Source organism: Schistocerca cancellata, chromosome 9 (genome assembly GCF_023864275.1).
Source record: "Schistocerca cancellata isolate TAMUIC-IGC-003103 chromosome 9, iqSchCanc2.1, whole genome shotgun sequence".
NCBI lineage: Eukaryota > Metazoa > Arthropoda > Insecta > Orthoptera > Acrididae > Schistocerca > Schistocerca cancellata.
Window position 1 is genome coordinate 15,852,730 of NC_064634.1, and position 14,993 is coordinate 15,867,722.

Here is a 14,993-nt window from a genome sequence, read left to right on the forward strand (position 1 = left end):
GTGGTATTTTTCCTCCGCACCAGGGAGAGGCCGTCAAATAAAAAGTCCTTCCCTGTGCGCGTGTTGCACTATGTGTCTACGGGTACAGCTTGTGACGCAGGAACGATGACATATGGGAAGTTTGGGTGTGGCTGTGATTCGTGGACGGTAGCCGAGGCGAATGAGGCAGGCACTCGAGTAAAGCCGGAAATCCGGATTCGAGTCCCGCTCTTGTATAAATTTCATTGTCGTTATTCCCTTATACAGCTGACGATTATCTGCATTCGCAACTGCGAATGCATTCCGTGTATGCAACTGGTTACCATTTCAGCACAACTGCACAGATTAATTGGCAGTAAACCGTCTAAGTTCTGCACGTAAATAAAGGTTATACAACGCGTTTCTCATTCAGAAATTCTGTGTAAATAATTTTTTGGACGCTCATGATAAGTCTCGTGTAAAAAGGAGAAACATCTATGTCAGAGCAGTAGGATCGTGGCCTACGGTGAAGGTACTAACCGATACTCGATATTGCAGCTTGTGTTGGTCAGTTCCCCGTACTGTTATTCAGATATGGAATTGGTGCGTTCCAGATTGCCATACTCAACGCCATGCGGGATCTCAGTGATGTCACTTGACTGGAACCCGACCGGACAGACGTAGTGTGTGCTCGGCCGTGCATGACCGTACAGCCACGTCACATACCTCGAGTCGGACAAGGGGTCTGTTTGCAACCGAACGAGTATCCACGTGGACAGTGCGGCAGCGTCTGTGACACCGCGGACCGTCAGCACGCTAACAATTGTTGCGGTTACCCTTAACGCGGTCGACAGCGCTGCGGCCTTCAACTCTGGACACGGGAGAGAGACACCGCGTCGTCTTTTCTGACGAGTTCCCGACTTCCTGGCATAACCGTCAGCAGAGGCTCAGAAGCTAGTACACGATAACAGATCGCATTCATCGTCGCCATACGGGGCCCACGAGCACGTGGTGTGAGGGTGTGGGGTGCCAGTGAATACACGACGCCGTCACCTCCAGTTCACATGCATTTCTGACGTGCTAAGACCGGAGGCTGTGCTCTATCTTCGCGGTCTCAGTGGTACTACCTACCAACAAAATAACACAAGAGGACCTGTTTCTCGTGTTGTCCTGTCCCCCGAGTGTTGAACTCTTACTGTGGCCAGCACGCATTTCAATCCTCTGACCCAATGAAAACACGTGGGAAGTTGTTTCTGGGGCACTGGTACTGCACAGCAACCAGCCACTACTATTTACTGAACTCTCGCTTTGAGTTGAAGGAGCGTGGTTCGACCCGACTCGATCCAGAACTGGATAAGCGTCCATTGTTTCCGCTCAGCTCCGGCAGATCTGGGTACCGAACTGAGCGTCCTGTATATCCCGAAACCGCTTATTCGTGTATTCGTAGTACCGTACTTTACGGATAGTTAAGTAAAATTTAGTTATTTGTTATCCTTGCTACAGCTGCAATGTTAATAGCTAGCGGAGTGGTTCTACTTTTCATAACAAGGACTGGTTTATGCAGCTCTCCACGGAGGTCTGTTTGTGTGTGTCTCTTCATCTCTGCGTAACTACTGCAACTTTCATCCGTTTAACGTGATTACAGTTGTGAGTCCTCTGCCTCCCTCTAGAACTTTTAGCCTCCACACTTCCTTCCTATCTATTCCGAGACGCCTCAAGATTCGATTCCATATGTCGCTGTTGCGCGTACGTTTCTTGGTGCTGTGAGCTGCATACGCCTTTTGCTGCTGCATGTGAAGCTCGTGGGCTGACCTTCCCAGTCGGTGTGAAGAGGATGGGGTTCGCAACGCCTTCTGGTATTATCGTAGTGTTCTATGCTTCCCAAAAGCTCGACATTTTCCAGTTACGTCAGTAATTACCTCCTTAACAGTAGGTGGAAAATAGTAATTCTAGAAGTGTTATTAGACCGTAGCACTTACCAAAGAAATGCTGTTAGCTGCAAAAGACAGCAGCCAGTCCAAGCGCTAGCGTTTGAATGGGAATGGATAACTGTACACCTCACTAAAAGGGCTCAATGTTAAAACGATTTCCAGAATTGCTTGGAGCTCACGATGTTTCGGAGTCGGTAACAAGCCATGCTGGGCCAGAAGTAATGTTCGGAAGTGTTGTATGTTTCGAAAGTTGGAAGTTAGTTATCGACAATACTCGACAGTGTAAATCTTTTAGTAGACGAAGCTTATAAGAATTGCACCCGTGTTCAGGTCTGGAGTTCTGGACAATATTTTTCCAAGATTTGTAGTCGCATGCTGTGAGTTAGTGTGTGCGCACAAGATGGATCGGAAGAGGCCGTGTGTTTGTAGCTATTGGACGGCTGCAGGTGGAGGTAATAGGAGGCACAGAGTTGGCAAGGTTCAAATAAATTGCGTTTGTTTGTGTGAGGACTGTCTCTTTATCTTGTCGTGACTCCTTTACTTCATCCCATCAACTGTGAACTGCTCTCCTTGTACAGGGTCTCCATGAAGTCTCGCTATCATTTCAAAACATTATAACTTGGAGACTATCAGAGATTGAGCATCGTCGATTGTTAACAGTTCTCAAACCTTTCTTTTTTTCTGTCATGCCATAATTTCCGCTACGGTCCCGGGTTAGAATCCTGCCTCGGGCATGGATATATGTGATGTCCTTAGGTTAATTAGGTTTAAGTACACTCCTGGAAATTGAAATAAGAACACCGCGAATTCATTGTCCCAGGAAGGGGAAACTTTATTGACACATTCCTGGGGTCAGATACATCACATGATCACACTGACAGAACCACAGGCACATAGACACAGGCAACAGAGCATGCACAATGTCGGCACTAGTACAGTGTATATCCACCTTTCGCAGCAATGCAGGCTGCTATTCTCCCATGGAGACGATCGTAGAGATGCTGGATGTAGTCCTGTGGAACGGCTTGCCATGCCATTTCCACCTGGCGCCTCAGTTGGACCAGCGTTCGTGCTGGACGTGCAGACCACGTGAGACGACGCTTCATCCAGTCCCAAACATGCTCAATGGGGGACAGATCCGGAGATCTTGCTGGCCAGGGTAGTTGACTTACACCTTCTAGAGCACGTTGGGTGGCACGGGATACATGCGGACGTGCATTGTCCTGTTGGAACAGCAAGTTCCCTTGCCGGTCTAGGAATGGTAGAACGATGGGTTCGATGACGGTTCGGATGTACCGTGCACTATTCAGTGTCCCCTCGACGATCACCAGTGGTGTACGGCCAGTGTAGGAGATCGCTCCCCACACCACGATGCCGGGTGTTGGCCCTGTGTGCCTCGGTCGTATGCAGTCCTGATTGTGGCGCTCACCTGCACGGCGCAAAACACGCATACGACCATCATTGGCACCAAGGCAGAAGCGACTCTCATCGCTGAAGACGACACGTCTCCATTCGTCCCTCCATTCACGCCTGTCGCGACACCACTGGAGGCGGGCTGCACGATGTTGGGGCGTGAGCGGAAGACGGCCTAACGGTGTGCGGGACCGTAGCCCAGCTTCATGGAGACGGTTGCGAATGGTCCTCGCCGATACCCCAGGAGCAACAGTGTCCCTAATTTGCTGGGAAGTGGCGGTGCGGTCCCCTACGGCACTGCGTAGGATCCTACGGTCTTGGCGTGCATCCGTGCGTCGCTGCGGTCCGGTCCCAGGTCGACGGGCACGTGCACCTTCCGCCGACCACTGGCGACAACATCGATGTACTGTGGAGACCTCACGCCCCACGTGTTGAGCAATTCGGCGGTACGTCCACCCGGCCTCCCGCATGCCCACTATACGCCCTCGGTCAAAGTCCGTCAACTGCACATACGGTTCACGTCCACGCTGTCGCGGCATGCTACCAGTGTTAAGGACTGCGATGGAGCTCCGTATGCCACGGCAAACTGGCTGACACTGACGGCGGCGGTGCACAAATGCTGCGCAGCTAGCGCCATTCGATGGCCAACACCGCGGTTCCTGGTGTGTCCGCTGTGCCGTGCGTGTGATCATTGCTTGTACAGCCCTCTCGCAGTGTCCGGAGCAAGTATGGTGGGTCTGACACACCGGTGTCAATGTGTTCTTTTTTCCATTTCCAGGAGTGTAGTTCTAAGTTCTAGGGGACTGATGACCTCAGATGTTAAGTCCCATAGTGCTCAAGGCCATTTGAACCCGTTGCAGGTCGAACTTAAATGAGCATCTGCACTGACAATTGTGGATTAACTGCCCACGAATGCGTGCTGTCTGTTCTTTGGGACATGTCCGACAGATGATTGCCGAGTACGCACAGGACGGGCAAAGGACGTGATGATGCGTACGGAAGAGGCTTTGCGCCCTCCAGGCGAGGCAGCGTCGTGGCGCCTGGCACGTACGCGGAGAAAGTGGTGCTGGGTGCCTCTGGAGGGAGCCACCCTCCCCTCCCCTCCCCACCCTCCCACCTGGGATCGCCTCAGCCTCAAGGACGCGGCGCGCGCCTCCCAAGGGCGCCGACCGCCACAGCCAGCCGCAGCCGCAGTCCGGACACGGCGCCGCTTCTGCCGCTAACAGCGCGCGTGTTCGCGAGTGTGCGGAATGAGCCGCCAGCGCCGCCGTCTCGCAACACACGCCGAGGCTGCCGACCTTTGTTGGGATACCGCTGCAGTCTCCAGTAAGCCAGCTTTCACTGGCAGAGCATTCATCACGTATACTCGTGCTTCGGATTCTGATTGTAGGTGCTGTTCGTTGTGCGATCTCTGACGTCACCCGTGACAATGCTGATAACAATTGAGCGGATCACGAGGTTTACCAGCCTGCAGGTGTGCGGCAGAACTAGTGCGTATCCTGTCGCTCTATAATGACTACATTTCTTCAGTCTCCATTGGGTTCAGCTGTAACTAGAGTTGGGCCGTACCAAAACTAGAGTTAGGTAGTTTTTGTACAGTGCGAAGAAGACGCGCTAAATGGTAAGATTACTGGTAGCATTTGTAGCTTTGGTAAGGAAAGAAACAAAGAAAGGGATATAGAGGAAGTGCGTTGATTGTTTTACACGGAATTAGGACCGCACATCATTCACTGTTAGTCCACTGTGTATTTTACATCCTTGCAGAATTTAAACCGCATTTTGCTAGTAATAAAAATGTGGTATCACCGCCAGACACCACACTTGCTAGGTGGTAGCTTTTAAATCGGCCGCGGTCCGCTAGTATACGACGGACCCGCGTGTCGCCACTGTCAGTAATTGCAGACCGAGCGCCACCACTCGGCGGGTCTAGAGAGACGTACTAGCACTCGCCCCAGTTGTACGATGACGTTGCTAGCGACTACACGTACGAAGCCTTTCTCTCATTTGCCGAGAGACAGTTAGAATAGCCTTCAGCTAAGTCCATGGCTACGACCTAGCAAGGCGCCATTAGCCTTACAGTGCTTGTATTTAAAGAGTCTCATTTGTATCGTCAAGAGCGATGTACCACAATGATGGATTAAAGTTAAGTAGTACCGCAGCCACGTACTTTTCTTTATAGCATTCATTAAGTATCCTGTTTCAGACCTCACGCCAGCCGGCGTGTGTGTACGCGTGCATTTCGGCTACTTCCGAGTGGCGTGGCTGTCTTGCTACGCCACAACAAAAAATCAGTCTATCACGTAACTTCTGCGCTTTTATGCACCACGCAAAGCAATTACTTTTGATGCAAGTACATTTTACATACAAAAAAAATCCGTATTGATTATTATTATTTTGTAACCAATAGAACGTTCTTCATTCAAAGGCAACTGTTTCCTGTTATTATCTATAAATGCGAAAGTTTTTTTATGTATAACAGAAACATGTTTTATGTAAGCTCGACAAAATATTGAAAATGTTTGGTATATTCTTCTTTTGTCGTTTTTTTAAATTTTTTCTTTTGTTTAGAAAATTGCGGTTTCTAGCACTGTATGATAACTGTGTGGTTTTTTATTTTTTACTACAAAATCCTTCTGTTTCACGTAATAAATCAACAATTTTCGAATGAAACCTGAAGTAAACATTCAAAATTTCAGCTGTGACACAAGCCCGAACAACAGGGGACTTTCGTACTAGGACATGCATTGATGCTACGAAACAGTGCACTGATAATGGCTAGGCACTAGCCGAAATAACGTTTGCCTAACCCAACCTGAAAGGAAAGGACGACTCGTAGCAGTGCTCTATCATTTGGATGTCGTATCACAGTCGTTGAGTGCACCCACTTTCCTGGTGGAAGGTAACTTGATTCAAAGCTTAGAGATAGTAAGCGACTAGAAAATAAACCTAAAGGTAGCCTAAAACATATAAATGCACATAACAGCAGATGTAGATAGAGACCGGTGGTTTCACCGCAAGCTGTCACGTGCAACCTATTCTAAGGTAACACATTTGTTATAATTCCAGCAGCACCTCCTAACATGCACGACACATAACATAGCCAAAACAAGAATAACATAAAATTTAACATCCGAATTATAATAATGAAGAATATTAAAATCGTTCTGACGTCAGTGGCTTGATGAATCATACTGCGGCTTTCACTGAAGGACGCCTAGGGTGGTGGGACAAACCTCTCCTCTCTCTGCTCTTTTTAATTTTCTTCTTAAAATTCAAATACTGTAATTTATTCTTCCACATTTATGTATATTTTATGTTCAATAAATATACGTACAAGGATATGAACAAAAAATTAGAAAAAAAAACAAATTGAGAAAATCAGATGTGTCCGTCTCCACATGCCAGGGACAAGGGACGGTGCGTGTGGTGGTTTTCTGTCTCTACCCTATGCACACTACCAGACGCAGCGGCTAAGAGACCCCCTGAGGCCGACAGTAAGAAATTAGGCAGCCAACCGCAAAAAAATACAGCAGCATAAAAAAACGCTATTTTGAATATGTCTTAAGAGTAATTAGTCCGACAATTGGTAAGACCAACACAATATGAAAGACCGTATACCAATTTACAAGCAGACTGGTTGTCACCCTTCGCTTCTTAGTTACTGGCGATTCATTTAGATGTCTGATGTACCTCTTCAGAGTATACTTCTCATCGATATCCCTATTGCTAACAGACGCTTGCATCACTTTCATAGAAGGACTCAAGATACTGATCAAGTTTGAAGTACCAATCGAATATTCATGTTAGTATTTTATTGTGGTTCACCAGCACAGTTTCCCATCCAGTCCAAAGATGAACGTTGACGAGGGTTGTTGTGCCTTGTTCATAACACTGGAATCGTGCAGAGGTGTGGAACTGATGGTGGTTCACTGGCTAGCTCCAGCAACTGCAGTATGGGCAAAGAAAGAATGGCGTGTGTCATAACCTGCGTATAAACCGCAATATTGGCATGTGACATTTATTTCGTAAAATGTCCAGATTTTATCCAGGTCACTCATGAAAAGATCGAGGTCTGCCATGCCTTTATCTGCATCTTGAACAAAATTTCGCAACTGGCTCAACTAAGGCGACTTCGCTGGAGAGAATTTTCAGCCGTAACGAAGTAAGTTAAAAGCGCGGATAGATTTCAGCAATCTGGCATTCGACAAGGCGGATGAAGCGTGTCGCATACGCTCACGCTTAGACCAAGCGCTGTCCGTTCTCTTAACTTTCCGCTGGCAGTTCTTTTTATTTCTTTTATTTTTATTTTTTTGGCTTTAGGAAACATTGTCCGCACAGCCAGCAGTAGTTACAACAAAAGAGAGTTAACACAAAAACGCTGAATTAGAGTAAAATGGTAGAGCAGGCTTAGCTTTGTGGGTAGTACAATACACTAAGGAGATTACTTTACGCACATGTCTGTTCTCACAGTGTCTTATCCAAGGAAGCTTATTTTGAGTCTGGGTATACACAAACAGGTTCTCCATTTTAAAAGTATATAGAGAAACAATAATTTGAGTCTTCATATACAATTATAATGCTCTCGTGGGGTTTGCACTGCATTACATTTGATTTTTCACAGAACTCTGGCTACCAGAAATAATTGACATCCAGAAGGTTCAATCCTAGGACGACTATTGAGTCTCATATCTGCACATAATCTTTGCCTCAATACACAACAAGCTGAATTAATTCTTTTTTAAATGATAGGAAAATAGTAAACTCAGTCGAAACGAACACATTAAAAAGAAGAAAATAAAAGCATCCTTCAAGGAATTCTGTTTTTTTGCAAATGACTTTTCTCATAATTTGAGGAGAAATATGCATATCATTCACCTCTGCTCAGAAAAGAGTGCAACACGTGTGGTAAACACGGTGCTAAGTTTAAGCCTAATTGGATAGATGTCACGCTGCAAATACAAAGATCCAGGCTTCAGTAAATAGTCGGTCCTAGGATTCATGGCCTGATTCATATACAGCGAATACGCAGTATATGAGTTGACTTCGAAATATGTGTTACGACAGGCCAAGTAACTTTTATTGATTACTGTACTACACTCAGAGCGACTCTATTCTCCAATGTAGCCACCAGGGTGGTCGGTAGTCGGAACGTTCTGTATCGGCCTTCAGTTCTCCGAGCCATTCGAGAACGTTCTCGTTGTCGGAAAATCTCTCTCCCTCACAATTCAGGTAGAATAGGGAGAGAAGAGATAGAATTGACATGAGAGCTAAATATCGGAGCGGGTTAAATGTCGTAGGTTATATACTGCAAATACCCAGTGTGGGCCAGTAGTAGTTGTCAAATTGCACTTGCTGACTTACTATTAAGCAAATAAAAATACAAATTTAGTATCAACACATAAATATATGGAGAATTCAATGAAACTACAAAGGTAGTTAGTATACATTTCTTAGAAAACATTGCCACTTTTCAATACTGATTAGGCAGTTGGTCCTAAATTTTCCTGGACTGTACTAGGCTTTTCAAATTCTTGTTGGATTCGTTCCTTCAATTGCTCAACATCACGAATATTAACGGAATAAACATCATCATCATCATCATCATCATCATCATCATCATCATTTAAGACTGATTATGCCTTTCAGCGTTCAGTCTGGAGCATAGCCCCCCTTATACAGTTCCTCCATGATCCCCTGTTCAGTGCTAACATTGGTGCCTCTTCTGATGTTAAACCTATTACTTCAAAATCATTCTTAACCGAATCCAGGTACCTTCTCCTCGGTCTGCCCCGGCTCCTCCTACCCTCTACTGCTGAATCCATGAGTCTCTTGGGTGACCTTGCTTCTCCCATGCGTGGAACATGACCCCACCATCTAAGCCTGTTCGCCCTGACAGCTACATCTATAGAGTTCATTCCCAGTTTTTCTTTGATTTCCTCATTGTGGACACCCTCCTGCCATTGTTCCCATCTACTAGCACCTGCAATCATCCTAGCTACTTTCATATCCGTAACCTCAACGTTGTTGATAAGGTAACCTGAATCCACCCAGCTTTCGCTCCCATACAACAAAGTTGGTCGAAAGATTGAACGGTGCACAGATAACTTAGTCTTGGTACTGACTTCCTTCTTGCAGAAGAGAGTAGATCGTAGCTGAGCGCTCACTGCATTAGCTTTGCTACACCTTGCTTCCAGTTCTTTCACTATGTTACCATCCTGTGAGAATATGCATCCTAAGTACTTGAAACCGTCCACCTGTTCTAACTTTGTTCCTCCTATTTGGCACTCAATCCGTTTATATTTCTTTCCCACTGACATTACTTTCGTTTTGGAGATGCTAATCTTCATACCATAGTCCTTACATTTCTGATCTAGCTCTGAAATATTACTTTGCAAACTTTCAATCGAATCTGCCATCACAACTAAGTCATCCGCATATGCAAGACTGCTTATTTTGTGTTCACATATCTTAATCTCACCCAGCCAGTCTATTGTTTTCAATATATGATCCATAAATAATATGAACAACAGTGGAGACAGGTTGCAGCCTTTTCTTACCCCTGAAACTACTCTGAACCATGATCTCAATTTACCGTCAACTCTAACTGCTGCCTGACTATCCATGTAAAGACCTTTAATTGCTTGCAAAAGTTTGCCTCCTATTCCATAATCTTGTAGAACAGACAATAACTTCCTCCTAGGAACCCAGTCATATGCCTTTTCTAGATCTATAAAGCATAGATACAATTCCCTGTTCCACTCATAACACTTCTCCATTATTTGTCGTAAGCTAAAGATCTGGTCCTGACAACCTGTAAGAGGCCTAAACCCACACTGATTTTCATCCAATTGGTCCTCAACTAATACTCGCACTTTCCTTTCAACAATACCTGCGAAGATTTTACCCACAACGCTGATTAAAGAGATACCTCTGTAGTTGTTACAATCTTTTCTGTTTCCATGTTTAAAGATTGGTGTGATTACTGCTTTTGTCCAGTCTGATGGAACCTGTCCCGACTCCCAGGCCATTTCAATTATCCTGTGTAGCCATTTAAGCCTTGACATTCCACTGTATTTGATGAGTTCCGACTTCATTTCATCCACCCCAGCCGCTATATTGCACTGCAATCTATTGACCATTTTTTCCACTTCCTCAAATGTGATCCTATTTCCATCATCATTCCTATCCCATTCTACCTCGAAATCTGAAACATTACTGATCGCATTTTCACCTACATTGAGCAACTCTTCAAAATATTCCCTCCATCTGCCCAAGGCATCCACAGGATTCACCAGCAGTTTTCCTGACCTGTCCAAAATACTTGTCATTTCCTTCTTACCTCCCTTTCGAAGACTGCTAATTACACTCCAGAAAGGTTTTCCAGCAGCTTGACCCATAGTCTCCAACCTGTTTCCAAAGTCTTCCCACGATTTCTTCTTGGATGCTGCAATTATCTGTTTGGCTTTGTTTCTTTCTTCAACATAACTTTCTCTGTCTACCTGGGTTCTGGTATGTAGCCATTTTTGATACGCCTTCTTTTTCCTTTTACAGGCTGCCTTGACTGTATCATTCCACCAAGCTGTTTGCTTCATCCTACTTTTACACACTACTGTTCCAAGACATTCTTTAGCCACTTCTAGTACTGTGTCCCTGTACCTTGTCCATTCCTTTTCCAATGACTGTAATTGACTACATTCAACTAACTGGTACCTTTCTGAGATCGCTGTTATGTACTTGTGCCTGATTTCCTTATCCTGAAGTTTCTCCACTCTTATCCTCCTACATATGGACCTGACCTCCTGCACTTTAGGCCTCACAAACCCAATTTCACCGCAGATTAAATAATGATCAGTGTCATCAAAGAATCCCCTGAATACACGTGTGTCCCTCACAGCCTTCCTGAATTCCTGATCTGTTATTATATAGTCAATGACAGATCTGGTTCCCCTGCCTTCCCAAGTATACCAGTGAGTGTTCTTATGTTTAAAAAAGGAGTTTGTGATTACTAAGCCCATACTGGCACAGAAATCCAAGAGTTGTTTCCCGTTCCTGTTGGCCTCCATATCCTCTCCAAATTTACCCATAACCTTTTCATACCCTTCTGTTCGATTTCCAATCCTGGCGTTAAAATCACCCATGAGCAGAACACTGTCCTTGTCCTTTACTCTAACAATTACATCACTGAGTGCTTCATAAAAACTATCCATCTTATCTTGATCTGTCCCTTCACAATGCGAATATACTGACACAATCCTAATTTTCTTGCTAGACACTGTCAAATCTATCCACATCAGTCGTTCGTTTACATACCTTATTGCAACTACGCTGGGTTCCATTTCTTTCCTGATGTAAAGCCCTACACCCCATTGTGCTATTCCTGCTTTGACTCCTGACAGGTAGACCTTGTATTCTCCCACTTCCTCTTCTTTCTCACCCCTTACCCGAATGTCACTAACAGCTAAAACGTCCAGCCCCATCTTACTTGCAACCTCTGCCCGCTCTACCTTCTTCCCAGAGTAGCCCCCATTGATATTAATAGCTCCCCATCTCATTACCATTTGTTTGCCAAGTCGTATCTTAGGAGTCCCTGGTTTGTCAGTTAGAGGTGGGACTCCGTCACCTCCAAAGGTCCGAGGCATTTTGCTCTGATTGTTGCCTGCATCATATTTAAAGTACCAGGGAAGCAGGTTGCTAGCCTTACTTGCCCCGAGTCCCATTGGGTTTTTTCCCCTAACGGCTGAGGGACTAACCGGTGGATTTGGTAGTCTTTGCCGTATGAGCACAAAGGTGACCACAACTCAGAATATGTCCGAGATGCCCAGCCTTATTCCAAAGTAACTGGTATCCCGACTGTCGGGACCACGTACTTAGCCACTCATACGTTGCCCGTGGTTCATGAACTAGGACATGACTACAGGAACCCACACCATGAACCACTTCATTTTTTGGTTTACTCCAGACTGAAAAATCCATCGGTGTGATGTATGGGGATCGCGAAGGCCACTCAGCAATACCCAGCATGCCAACACATTCATGAAAATTTTCATTTAGAAAATTGCGCACAATAACTCCGCAACTCGTGTTGCCATCTCAGTTTTTCCATAATCGGCTTCATATGTTCAAAAGGTGGATTATTTTCCAGTTCTAATAGTTTTTGAAGCATTGCTATAGTTCAATTCTTTTATTTGGCGGTTCGCGCATGCCCGCCCAGACGCGGGAGATTCCTGCGTTGCCAGTTGCACGCGCCAAGCAAACTTATGTTTAGGGGGGAGCGCGCAGTTTATGAAGTAAAGCCACCACGGCCGCATTAACCCTTTCGCTGCTTCAGAGACGTGCTCCCCGCATTCCGCGCTGTGTGCGATTTTGTCATCACTGCACTGCTCGCCTGTGCAGGCACATGGTGTTCCGACTGCTTTGACACACTTATCATTCGATTTCACAAACACTATTTGGCCCAAAAATTTGATTTCTACACATCTTCTTTACTGATACCTTCCCCCCATAAATGACTTAATTTTGTGTCGATGTTCAACGCAGTTATTGTGCAGCATTAAATGTAGTAAACCACTGCACGAAATTTTTAAGAGTTTACAGAGGTAAAAGTCCATACCGTATACTTTCCGTATGGTAGATTTCAGTTGCCACTAGACATTTCATAAAATTACATTCAAACGAATAAAATTCATGAAGTAAAACACTTCGGTGTTGTTGTTGTTGTGGTCTTCAGTCCTGAGACTGGTTTGATGCAGCTCTCCATGCTACTCTATCATGTGCAAGCTTCTTCATCTCCCAGTCTCTACTGCAACCTACATCCTTCTGAATCTGCTTAGTGTATTCATCTCTTGGTCTACCTCTACGATTTTTACCCTCCACACTGCCGTCCAATGCTAAATTTGTGATCCCTTGATGCCTCAAAACATGTCCTACCAACCGATCCCTTCTTCTAGTCAAGTTGTGCCACAAACTTCTCTTCTCCCCAATCCTATTCAATACCTCCTCATTAGTTACGTGATCTACCCACCTTATCTTCAGCATTCTTCTGTAGCACCACATTTCGAAAGCTTCTATTCTCTTCTTGTCCAAACTAGTTATCGTCCATGTTTCACTTCCATACATGGCTACACTCCATACAAATACTTTCAGAAACGACTTCCTGACACTTAAATCTATACTCGATGTTAACAAATTCCTCTTCTTGAGAAACGCTTTCCTTGCCATTGCCAGTCGACATTTTATATCCTCTCTACTTCGACCATCATCGGTTATTTTACTCCCTAAATAGCAAAACTCCTTTACTACTTTAAGTGTCTCATTTCCTAATCTAATTCCCTCAGCATCACCCGACTTTATTTGACTACATTCCATTATCCTCGTTTTGCTTTTGTTGATGTTCATCTTATATCCTCCTTTCAAGACACTGTCCATTCCGTTCAACTGCTCTTCCAAGTCCTTTGCTGTCTCTGACAGAATTACAATGTCATCGGCGAACCTCAAAGTTTTTACTTCTTCTCCATGAATTTTAATACCTACTCCGAATTTTTCTTTTGTTTCCTTTACTGCTTGCTCAATATACAGATTGAATAACATCGGGGAGAGGCTACATCCCTGTCTTACTCCTTTCCCAACCACTGCTTCCCTTCCATGCCCCTCGACTCTTATAACTGCCATCTGGTTTCTGTACAAACTGTAAATAGCCTTTCGCTCCCTGTATTTTACCCCTGCCACCTTCAGAATTTGAAAGAGAGTATTCCAGTTAACATTGTCAAAAGCTTTCTCTAAGTCTACAAATGCTAGAAACGTAGGTTTGCCTTTTCTTAATCTTTCTTCTAAGATAAGTCGTAAGGTCAGTATTGCCTCACGTGTTCCAACATTTCTACGGAATCCAAACTTATCTTCCCCGAGGTCGGCTTCTACCAGTTTTTCCATTCGTCTGTAAACAATTCGCGTTAGTATTTTGCAGCTGTGACTTATTAAACTGATAGTTCGGTAATTTTCACATCTGTCAACACCTGCTTTCTTTGGGATTGGAATTATTATATTCTTCTTGAAGTCTGAGGGTATTTCACCTGTCTCATACATCGTGCTCACCAGATGGTAGAGTTTTGTCAGGACTGGCTCTCCCGAGGCCATCAGTAGTTGAAATGGAATGTTGTCTACTCCCGGGGCCTTGTTTCGACTCAGGTCTTTCAGTGCTCTGTCAAACTCTTCACGCAGTATCTTATCTCCCATTTCGTCTTCATCTACATCCTCTTCCATTTCCAAGTCCTCAAGTACATTGCCCTTGTATAAACCCTCTATATACTCCTTCCACCTTTCTGCCTTCCCTTCTTTGCTTAGAACTGGGTTGCCATCTGAGCTCTTGATATTCATACAAGTGGTTCTCTTCTCTCCAAAGGTCTCTTTAATTTTCCTGTAGGCAGTATCTATCTTACCCCTAGTGAGACAAGCCTCTACATCCTTACATTTGTCCTCTAGCCATCCCTGCTTAGCCATTTTGCGCTTCCTGTCGATATCATTTTTGAGACGTTTGTATTCCTTTTGGCCTGCTTCATTTACTGCATTTTTATATTTTCTCCTTTCATCAATTAAATTCAATATTTCTTCTGTTACCCAAGGATTTCTAGTAGCCCTTGTCTTTTTACCTACTTGATCCTCTGCTGCCTTCACTACTTCATCCCTCAGAGCTACCCA